We start from the raw sequence: 12,836 nt of genomic DNA on the forward strand, positions 1-12,836 counted from the left end.
ATCTCTTTCATGCCATTCAATATCAATATCCTCTCAAATGCATCTGCTCCACTGACTTACAATGCCAAAGCTCAGTTTTGTATAATCATGACCATAAAATGAATAGGAATACACAGAACATACACTTCGGGGTCTAGTTTCGTTTGTTTGACATCGTGTCTGTAGAGTGGTCCAAGTTGTTGTGTTAGCAATTTATAAGTTCTAGTCAATTATAGAAATACAGCACAATTAATTTAGCCATCTCCTATTAATAAATATTTAGGTTGTTTCCTATATGTGACTATTATAAATAAAGGTCAAAGAACATTCTTGTACATGTTTTTCTGGCAGACATAAACACTCACATCTGTAGAATATAGAACTAAAAGTGGATTGATAGGCTATCTGTTAGCCATATGTTTAGCTTAGTTGATATTGTCAAACAACACTCAAAAATAGTGTACTGATTTATCTTCCTATCAGCAATATATATGGATTATAATTGCTTCATATTCTTGCCAACATGAAACTTTGCCAGACCTATTAACTTTAGCCATATTATGACTGATGATGTTGAATACCCTGTTATATGATTTTCAGATATCAGACATCCTATTTTGTGATGTGCTTATTCAAATAATTTGTCCTTTCTATTAGATTTCTTTCTTTTTTTTTTTAAGATTTTATTTATTTGTTTGACAGAGAGAAATCACAACAAGGCAGAGAGGCAGGCAGAGAGAGAGAGAGAGGGAAGCAGGCTCCCTGCTGAGCAGAGAGCCCGATGCGGGACTCAATCCCAGGACCCTGAGATCATGACCTGAGCCGAAGGCAGCGGCTTAACCCACTGAGCCACCCAGGCGCCCTCTATTAGATTTCTTTCTATTTGAATTTATTTTTAGGAGTTTTATTAATTTTCTATATGTCAGTCCTTTGTCAGTGGCAAATACTGAAGTTACTTATCTCTTATCTATGTCTTGCCTGTTTATGTTGTTTATGTTAAATTTGTAAAACAAAAGATCTTAACTTTAATGAAGTCCAATCCATTTCATTTTTGTTGTTGATAGAGGGTTCTTTGGTTTTTTATTTTGTTTTGGGGGCTTTGTTGTTTCAGAAATCTTTGTTAACTAAACATCATGAAGGTACATAACTCTGTTCTATTCTAAGTTTCCCTCACATTTCTCACAAACTAAGGCTAATGGCCCATGTGAAATTGACTTTTTCTATGGTTTGAGATAGGGAATGATGTTTTTTTTTTCCATATGGATATCAAAATAACAGAATTATTTCTTGAAAAGATTCCCCTTTCTCCTTGAATTCAGTGGCAATTTTGTCATCATCAGTTGATATGTGAGTGAATCTTTTTGAGGTTTCATCATTTAATTCCATTGATATGCTTATCTCTGAACCAATACTATACTATTCTATTTATAGTAGCTTTATAATAAGTTTTCATATCGAGTAGTGTAATCCAAATAACTGTCTTCTACTTCCTCAGGTATACTTTGTTCTTTTCAGTCCTTTGTTTTTCATAAAACTTTAAAAAACTTGGCAATTTCTGCAAGTAAAAAATTATCTTCAGTGATTTTAAGATCGCATTGAACCAACTGGCCAATTTGGGGGAAATTAATATCATTATAACATTAAGAACTCTAATCCACTAAAACAGTCTCATTTGTGTCTTTAATTACTTTCAAAAATATTTTCATTTTAACTGTATCGAGGCCATGCACAATATTGATAGACATATTACTGGTATTCGATAGATTCATCCCTCAGCCTTTGATAATATGTTGCTATATTACATGGACTTTTCTAATTTTTATTTTCTAATTGTTTGTTGTAGTTTTAGAGGTACTATTGTCTTTTAACATTGACTTTTATCGAGTAATCTTCCCAAATTTAGTAATTACTAATTCTTAAATTTAGTGATTAATTCTAGTGATTTACCTGTGGTGTATTTTAAATATGTCAACACACAATCAAATAATATGTAATAGTGACAGGCTACTATATTTTTTTTTTCTTTATTGCTCTGTTTAGGTCCCCCCAGTAAAATGATAAATAGAAATGGTGGGAGTGGACATTCTGTTATGTTCCTCAACTAAACAGAAAAGATTTCAGCATTCAGAATAAAATACTTAGGAATAAATTTAACTATGGAGGTGAAAGTCTGTACTCTGAAAATTTTATAAAACACTGATGAGATAAATTGAGGATACAAATAAATGGAAAGATATTTGATGCTCGTGGATTGGAAAAAACAATATTGTTAAAATGTCCATACTACCCAAAGCAATCGATTCGATGCAATCCCCATTAAAATACCAATGACATTTTTCACAGAACTATAACAAAGAACTGAAAACAATCTGAGGCTTTGAAGGGGCAGGGGTGGGAAGTTGTGTGAGCCTGGTGGTGGGTATTATGGAGAGCACATATCGCATGGAGCACTGGGTGTGGTGCATAAACAATGAATTCTGGTACACTGAAAAGAAATTAATAACATGTTTTCTAGATTCCCTTTATCAGACTAACAAACTTTGTTTCTATTCCCAGTTTGCTGAGAATGTTTAATAATGAGTGGGAATTATAGTTTGTAAAATGCTTTTTTCTACATTACTGAGATTATCATATTTTTTCCTTCATTCTACTAATGTGGTGGATTGTATTTATTGATTTTCAAAGGTTAAACCAACCTAGAATTTCTGTAATAAACTTCACTTGATGGTTACACATATCATTTTCTAACACTCTGTTTAACTTTATAATTCATATTTAAGAATTTTTATGATTATTATGACAAAAATCAATCTGTAATTTAACTTCTTGCAAAATTGTTTCCAATTTTGGCATGAAAGTTATTCTGCCCCCATAACCAAGTTGAGAATTATTCTTCCTTTTACTTTTCTCCGGATTGGTTTATATAAAATTAGTATAATTTTTTCCTTAAATATTTTGAACAATTTACTAGTGAAGCCATTTGGCCCTGAATTTTCTTTGTGAGAATATTATTAATTATGGATTCAATGATTTTGACTTACATTGACATATCTTTATATTTTCTTTTTCTTTCTGTCTAATTCTTTTAGTTGTGTTTTTAACATAAGTTAACATGCTATTTTAGGTAAGCTGTTTTATTGGCTTTAATATTCTTTATGACATACTTTATTATCTTTTAATATTTGTTGCATCTGTATTGATATTCCTGTTTTTCATTTGGATAATTTCCCCTTTTTATTCTTTTGCTTCTTCTTGACTATACCTACAAGTTTAACTTTCTTAAAAAAATCATTTTGTAATTGCATTTATTTTTTATATTATATTTATTCTCTATACAACTGATTTTTACTTTTATTATTCTTCCTTATAACTATTTTGTTTTAGCTCGTTCTTCTTATAGTCTCTTAAAGTGAATGTTTAGGTTACTGGTTTTCCACTATATTAAATCTTCTAAATTTTATATTTAAATAAAAATTTCCCTCTACACAATGGTATACCGCAGACAATTTGATATGTTACATAACATTGTAAGATGAAAGAAAAGTTACCATTACAACTCAGATCACAAGAAATTGCTAGAGCATAAACTATAGTTTTTTTTCCTAAGTGCACAGGATTAATCCAAGGAAATAATATGAAAATGAAAAGCAGTAGTGAATGACCAAACCAGGTGTTTATTGTGTAAATATAGTAGCTTGATGTGAAAACTATATGTGATAATTAAGTTAATAAACAATTGAGTTTATTAACGAAAGAAAACATATCTTTACACAAATTTTAAAAAACTATATATGAATCTATATAGACCCACCTTAGGTAGTGCTGAAAGGGGAAGATGAAAAATATATTTTTATTTTTTAAATATTCATATATGTTCATATAATTCCTTAAAATGTTAAAAAGAATTAGTTTTTTTGAGTTTTCTAATGTTTTCCTATTTTATCCTTTGTAATGACTGAGAAAAAGTGATTATTGGAATAGAGTTGTGATCTTTCACCTTCCAGATATTTTAGGGAAGAAAGGCAGAAAACGCAGACTACTTCTTGACCATCTGGTTTTTTAAGTTGCATCTTGACCTGTGTCTGTTGTTATTATCTTTGTGTCTCTAAGGACACTGGCCCCACTGCTGCATCTTTTAGGATTTTTGCCCAGATTCATTACAAAGGCTAATTAGTGATGTTTGAAACTGGGTCACCAAGGACTCAGTTGTTTATTATTTAGTTTGAAATTTAGCAAATAAATGAAATATAAATCTTAATAGTGTAAAAAAGCCTCTTATCCTTTCCAGAGAAGTCATAATGGTGACTTCAAAACAAGTGGGGGAAATGTTTTAACTATATTTTACTTTCAACCAAGAGAGAGCTAGAAAATATTTCCTAGGCACAAAGAGGACCAAAATTCTTGGTCTGAAAGTCTCAGTGTGTTGAAGATGAAAAATACAAGGGGTTCTAGGCTCTCCCAGTGCATCAGTCAGGGTAAGTAGATTCATAAACTGAGAACCTAGTAAATCCCACACAAACCTTTTCTAATAGATTGTCTTCATCAAATTAGCTTTTAGAGCTCATTGTTAAATAATTAACTGAAGGTAAAATTAATCCTCGGAACGGTAAGTATAGGGGACACTTCATTTTACTTTTTATCTTTACTTTCTTTTTTTTTTAAGATTTATTTATTTATTTATTTTACAGACAGAGATCTCAAGTAGGCAGAGAGGCAGGCAGAGAGAGAGGAGGAAGCAGACTCCCCGCTGAGCAGGGAGCATAATGCAGGGCTAGATCCCAGGACCCTGGGATCATGACCTGAGCCAAAGGCAGAGGCTTTAACCCACTGAGGCACCCAGGCGCCCCTTATCTTTACTTTCATCTTTTTCCATCTTTGGTAAATTTACATGTTAATTTTTCTCTGAAAAGCAAATGTAACATGATTTATCAAAATCAGATGTAAATAATATTTATTATATAAAGACACAGATCTTTCTGAGATGTATTTTTTGTTGCTGCTTTTTGTAGTTTACATCAATATAATGTAGTTATGTGTGGTGAGAAGTTATCTCTGCCACACACTCATTTTCTCTTTAAAGAGAAGATGTATATTACATTAAGATCACTGATATAACAACTTACATAATATTGACAAAGTTTGTTATCCTAGAACTTTTTTAAAATATAAAACTCTTTTTTAAATTTTTTTAAAGACTTTATTTATTTATTTGACAGAGAGATCACAAGTGGGCAGAGAGGCAGGCAGAGAGTGAGGGGAAAGCAGTCTTTCTGCTGAGTAGATGGCCCAATGAGGGACTCGATCCCAGGACCCCAAGATCATGACCTGACCCAAAGGCAGAGGCTTAACCCACTGAGCCACCCTTTTAGCCACCCCTAAAATATAAAATTCTTTTAAAGATGAAAACTGTTTTCTTAAGCCTTGTCTCTTAAAGACAGCATTAATGAATGGAATAAATGAAAAACATTTTGGAACAAGGGTTACCACCTAGAAGGTACAGGAAAGAGCACAGTACCATGTAAAGCTCTAGGAGCCACTGGAGTGAGGAATAACAGATTGAGGAAGTTAAGTAGACTTGAGAGTATCTTTCCACTTCATTAAAATTATCTATTGTAGTTATTATGGTGTGCCCCTGGGATATCCTGGGAATATCAAAGTTCTTCAAAAAAAAGCATTGTCACTGGAGTCCAGTGAAGGTAACAGTAAACCTTGGGGTTTAGTTGTAGTAACTGGGCCTACAGTGAGAGATAATCCTGCTCTCATCTCTGGAGAAAGTGAGTATTTTACAGGACAAATGAGAGCGAGTCACAGCACAAACAAACTGATTTTTGCCAGGAGATTGAAAAGCATATTACCTTCTATCCATTTATATAAGAGATACTCAAAACCTGGAGATACTAGTTCAAAACTAAAAAAGTTTTTGAGGATGCTAGTAACACTAAGTGTGATAGCTAAGGAAAAACTATAGAACAACTATTAAGCCAATGCAAAAATTAACGAGTTCTTAAACTTCAGTTTCAAAATATGCATTAAAGAGACATAAATGAAAATTTAAGAGGGAAAAAAATCTTCCTCTATGGAAGACAAGAATGAAAGTTTTAAATGTAAACTGAACGGTTGACTATTTCATGGTGTAGATTGTGTGAATTAACACCCAACAGCACTGGCCTTTATAAAATATGTGTCAATAATCTTGAAAAAAGACACAGTACATTACAGTAATTTTAGCACAGATACAATTAAAGTGGCATAGTGAGTTGAAGGAAACCATGACAGGAATGAAGTTTGTAGATGATACCTTTGTAAATGTATACAAAATTTCTAAGTGAGTATATTTTTCCTTGAAATTTCATTTGCAGAAATTATTATAAAGTCATGCAATAATGTTCATAAAAACTTGTTTTTTGAAGACATTCCAACCTTTGTAGAAAATAAAGATTCATAAAAGGGTGTTGGAAATTGATTAAAAACTTTAGCTATTTTCATATAAATTTTTGAAATAGTAAGAATTTACAAAAATAAAGAGCATCAGAAACAATGAATACCCAAATTTGTATCAACATGGATGGGACTGGAGGAGATCTTGCTGAGTGAAATAAGTCAAGCAGAGAGAGTCAATTATCATATGATTTCACTTATTTGTGGAGCATAAAGAATAACATGGAGGACATTGGGAGATGGAGAGGAGAAGTGAGTTGGGGGAAACTGGAGAGGGAGACAAATGATGAGAGACTGTGGACTCTGAGAAACAAACTGCGGGTTTTGGAGGGGAGGGGAGTAGGGGTTGGGTGAGCCTAGTGGTGGGTATTAAGGAGGGCACGTATTGCGTGGAGCACTGGGTGAGGTGCATAAACAATGAATTTTGGAACACCAAAAAAAAATTAAATTACATTAAAATTTAAAACCTGGAATTATATAAATACAGTGGACTGAGATTAAATAGAATTAAATGAAGTATATTTTATAATAGAAATGTAAAAATATTTATATTTTAAGAAAAAATAGCACGTGAAAAATTATTTAAATATGTAAATTTTTACCTCCAGTTTGAATATATTACTGACATAGTCCTCAAGAAAGCAAAACAACTACCAAGAAAAATACAACTATTTACCTGTTTGAAAGCTAAAGCAAGTCACAGATGCCATTTAATAGTTCAATCAGCATGAAAGGTAATAACATTCATGCATATCATGAAACCACCACCCTCTTTGCTTTTATTACCTTTCATGATGCCTGAACTACTAATGTTAGATACTGGCACATATAAAAGTTTAATAATTAAAATTAGTGACAAAGCAGTTTCTTTTTTTAAGATTTATTTATTTATTTATTTATTTATGTGAGAGAGAGAGAAAGTGGGGGTGAGGGACAGAGAGAGGGAGAGAGGGAATTTCAAGCAGACTTACCATTGAGTGCAGAGTTTCACCTGGGCTTGATCCCACAATCCCAAGATCAGACCTGAGCCAAAACCAAGAGTCAGACGTTTTAACTGACAGCACCACCCAAGCGCCCCAGAGAGAAGTTTCAAGATGAAACCCAAATAGGACAGAAGATAGCTTTGCATATGTAGGCAAGTGAATAAGATATATATGTATTTATACAACAATATGTCTTACCATTGACTATAAGCCTAGGATTGTTACTTTAAGAGCTATCCCAGTATAAAAGACAGCAGTCCCTGATTTCAACAAACTCACTTTCTCACTGAAAGTGCTAAGATGGAAGTAACAATTATTTGTTATGAGAGCACAAATAAGGACCAGTCAATACAGACATGAAGCTGAGAAGACTTCTCAGTAGAAGTGATGCTCCAAGTGAATATCACAAATAAGTAGTTGTACCTGGGTAGTTTTGGAGACTAGGAAGTAAAGACGGAATGTGGAAGGACAGAGAGAGAGATGTGGAGGGAGAGTTGTGTGTTTTTTTTCCAGATAGATAGTGTAAAGCACTTGACACAAGACCTATGACATGAAAAATTGTCAGTAAATATAATCTATTGCTCTTATTATAAGAAATGTGGAGTAGAAAGAAGATATCACTTACACAGACCATAAATCCCAGTTAGAATTTTGTGGTTTTGAGGTCATGTCACATGAATTACCTGTGGGACAGAGATAAAAGTAGCTGACATATATGAAGCATACACTATGCATCAGATTTTATCATAAATATATTAGCTCATCTAATCACTTTAACTGTATATGGTAGATACTCTTATTATCTCCATTTTATTGATTAAAAAACCCTGAAGGCCTGAGAGGTTGGGAAACTTGCCTGAAGTCATAGAGATGAGGGCAGGAAAGCCAGGTATTGCATGATGGAGGTCTCACAATAGGTGTGCTCTTAATCAGCATGATGCTGCCACTACAGTTTAGAGTGAGAAAGAGAGTATAGACAGGTGTGTGGAGAGTATATTCAGTATTTTTAATTTGATTCTGAACTTAGTGATAATGAGGTATTACAATGTTTTCCATACTTAAACAGACTGAAATAGGTGAGGTATTTTTCCAGTTGTGTATCATTGGTGCCAACAGTTCTTCATAGGAAGAAGATAAATTGTGCATTAAAATACTCTCTGTATCATGTGTCCGGTGGACACTGAGTGTAAATTACATACCACCAGAGAAACTTAAGAAGAGAGTCAGAGGAGTGACCCAACAATTTAGAAGTTGCATGTTAAAACATGAAACAAGACATAAAGACATGTTTGGTCATCGTGCCATGATGCCAAATACAAGTCACAGATGGATCAGCAGCTCCTGATGAAATCCAGATCAACTGTTATAGATTTCCATTTTATCATGACCAAGTCCTCAAGAAAAGGCATAAAACAAACTAAATTGAGATATTCATCTTTGAAATAAAGAAGAAATGCTAGCTATAAGAAGAAATCATAATTTTGCTGAATCACAATCTAATCACATGAGAAAATCCATTCTTGGGTATAGATTAAAGCTGTGAGGGAAAAGAAAATGAGATGGTAGAACAATTTTTTAAATATGTTTAAAAATCTATCACAAAACTGCCTAAAGAATAAAATAAAATAAAATAAAATAAACAATTGAGTAGCCAGAGTATTGGCAATATCAATTACTAATTTATAGAAGAAACCACATGTTCCTTTGTATGCTATCTCTGGTAGTCATTGTTTATTGCCACCTAGCTTTGATACATTCTATTCAAATAAAATATCTCTAAATTTTACATCAAATTGAATAAAATTTAGTAGTCAGTGATGAAAAATCACACAGTAACAACTTTCATCTTCTTAGGACTGACAGATGACCCTCAACTTCAGATTCCAATTTTTATATTTCTATTTCACACTTATATGTTGAGTATTACTGGGATTCTGACCATGAAATCCCTCACTTTAGTTGACTCTCACCTTAAAACACCAATGTACTTTTTCCCTCAGAATTTTGCTTTATTAGAAATTTCATTTACATCTGCATGTATCCCTAGATATTTGTACAACATAGCAACAGGTGACAAGGTCAATTACATATAATATTTGTGTTATTCAAGTTTTTTCATCGACATCTTTGGAGTAACAGAATTTTTTCTCTTGGCTACAATGTCCTATGACCCCTATGTAGTCATCTGCAAACCCCTGCATTATGTGACCATCATGAACAACAGAGTCTGCAAGAGGCTTGTCCTCTACTGTTGGATGACTGACTTGATCATATTCCCACCACTTTGTTCCTAAATTTGAAATTCTGTGATTCAAATGTCATTGATTATTTTTTCTGTGATGCATCTCCAATCTTGAAGATTTCATTCTCAGACACATGGCTCATAGAGCAGTTGGCTATTGTCTGTGCAGTGCTGACCTTCATTCTGACCCTTCTGTGTGTTCTTCTGTCTTACATTCACATCATCAAGACCATTCTACAATTCCCCTCTGCCCAACAAAGGAAAAGAGCTTTTTCTACTTGTTCCTTTCACATGATTGTTGTTTCCATTGCCTATGGAAGCTGTATCTTCATCTACATCAAACCTTCAGCAAAGGAATCAGTGACTATCAATAAGGTCATGGCAGTGCTAATGTCATCCATAGCTCCCATGTTGAACCCATTCATTTACACTCTAAGAAACAAACAAGTGAGACAAGCCTTCAGTGAGTCCTTCAAAAAAATTGCATTGGCTTCAAAAAAGTAAAAAAATGCTCAAGTTAATAGATTAAATAACTAGCTAAGCATAAACCATCAAACTCTTAATCTCTTTGTCTCTTTTTAACATGATCTCTATTTAGGTTAACTTTCTCAAACATTTTTTTTCTCCAAGAATTAATATATTTCACCACCTGAGTTCACACCTTTAACTCCCCACCCTGCAAACAAACCCAGGATCTCAATCAGAAGACATGATAATAATTTTCTATTAAATGTAAGCCTGCTGTTACTTCTAATCTCACAAACAAAATTGCAATGCAGAAAAATAAAACAAATGAGAACCAAACAAGGAAATAAATAGTTTATCTTATATTTACTTGGACTTGTAAAAAATAATTGATTTAAAGTTCTCTTCTAATCATCTAATCTAAGTTTTGCTGAATTTTAATTGACTAATAAAATTTATTGAGTACCTAGAGTTGGCAAGTCAAGTTCTGTGCAAAAAAAAAAAAAAAAAAAAAAAAAATTAAGTAGTCATATGCCCAATACAGGGTTTGAACTCACGACCTTGAGATCAAGACCTGAACTGAGATCAAGAGTCAGAGGCTTAACCAGCTGAGCCACCAAGGCACTGCTCTTGGTAGAAATTTTTAATTAGTAATATCCCTGATTGTACTTATCTCAGTATTATTTTTTTAAAGCAGCACTGGGAGGGGGAAAAGGGGTTAAATGGGTGATGGGTATTAAGGAGGACATTTGTGATAAGTACTGGGTGTTATATGTAAGTGATGAATCACTAAATTCTACACCTGAAACTAATATAACACTGTACGCTAACTAACTGAAATTTAAATAAAAACTTGAAAAGAAAAAAAAAGAACCACTGCAAAAAACTAATATGATATAATTGAAAAGTAAAGAAAATAAAAAATAAATACATTCCAGATAAATGTGTCTTAAGTGGAAGTGGAATTTGATATCTAGGATCCTGGAGTTTATTGGTAAATACACACACACTCATATAAAAATGCTGAAATTTTAAATGTAAAAGATTCACAGACTATACAAAATATAAAATGTTTTAAATGTGAGAAAAAGCTATTTTCTAAAAAGATATAAGTTCAGTGTCAAAATGTTAATTGCTATTGAAGAATTAAAGAAGTTGTTAAAATTTGAAATAAATTCAATTATTTAAAGTATGAATATCCAAATTCAAAATGTAGTTAAATTAACCAACAAATGGTTTATATCATGAAAACAATTTCAAAAGAAATCTAGAAAACAAATTATCAATATACATGGTAGTCTAAGATAATTGAAAAGGAATTCCAAATGAAAAGCTATAATTAAAATAATAGTTACATTTTTTTCATGAAGCAAATGGAATATAGATTAGAAGACCACAAAATGTACATCACTTTTTGTTAAAATATCTTTTTTTTTAATTAAAGCTCATAAAACTACTATGTAAATTTTCATATTGGTAAGTTTTCTCTTGGCTTTCTGGCATCCAGGCCTTATGACCATCCTTTTGGACTCTCTCCTGGTATCTCTAGAATATGGCACTTACAGTTGCCTTTGTTAAAAAGAAAAAAACAAAAAACAAAAAACAAGTCTCTCTTCCTCATTTTTTCATTCCATTTCCTCTATTTTTCACTTAGGTCTCAACATGAATGTCATCAATTTACAGGCTATCTCTTCCTCTCCCACCACACAAACATAAAAACTAAGTCTGGAGAAATTCTATCCTACCTGCTCTTTTGACCTAAACTTTCTCTTCTTTTGTACTAATTCACTAAAATTTTCTTTATATTGTGTATCTAAAAAATCTTCTAGAAAGGCAAACTCTACTTTTTATGCACACTTTACTATATATAAAACCTAGTAAATAAATGATATTGAATATATTATTTTCAAATATACTGAATGAGAAAGCCTCACAATTATTGAAAAAAATGTTACTTATTAAAGAAAAATGTTAATTTCTGTTAAAAAATTCATAAAATAATCAAATGGGTAAAATATGCTATACATTTTTAAAGAACTTTAAATCAAGATTAAACTACCCTGCTACATTTGATTTCTATTTTAAGATACAGAAAATAATTAACAAAATTGTCATTTACTGAGAGATCAATTTAAGCTAACTTTACATGACCTACAATATTATCTATCTATGAATTTATTTTTTTATGATTTTACTTTAATACACACACATGCACATGCATATTTCTTTAATGAATAATCTTCCAAAGACCACTGGAGTTGGTTTTTAATCTTTATTTCATAGATTTGTAAACTGAGATGTGGGACTATTAGGTAGTGTTAATAAGTGTTGGAGCCAGGGTTCAGTCCTGTTTCATGTTATTCCAGGTCTGTAATTTCTCTGGGTATGGCACTGCCTTTTCAGGATTGCACACATAATCATCAAAATTACATCAAGGAACATCTTAAGAAATTTTATCTTACCTAAAACACTCAACAATTAGATCAAGAAAGTGGAATAAAATCTAAACAAATAAAGGTTGATAATTTTATAATTGGATAGAATTACTCAAAATCAAAATACCATTATTGGATGGACAATTTATGATGTAAAAATTAAATTACTTATTGAAATGCCACATTGTATTGACTATCTTGCAAATTGTATGATTTTTAAAATATGTAATTGAATAAAGAAAAGCTAATAATCGACTATATAGAAATAAGGAAGAGGCAAACACCACTTAAAGT

General features: G+C 32.1%; 1 pseudogene; it reads left to right on the forward strand.

The window, feature by feature from the left end:
* Positions 1-9,217: 9,217 nt before the first annotated feature.
* Positions 9,218-10,146, forward strand: LOC123946065 (annotated as a pseudogene).
* The last annotated feature ends 2,690 nt before the right edge of the window (positions 10,147-12,836 follow it).

The sequence above is a fragment of the Meles meles genome, chromosome 7 (genome assembly GCF_922984935.1).
Source record: "Meles meles chromosome 7, mMelMel3.1 paternal haplotype, whole genome shotgun sequence".
Taxonomy (NCBI): Eukaryota; Metazoa; Chordata; class Mammalia; order Carnivora; family Mustelidae; genus Meles; species Meles meles.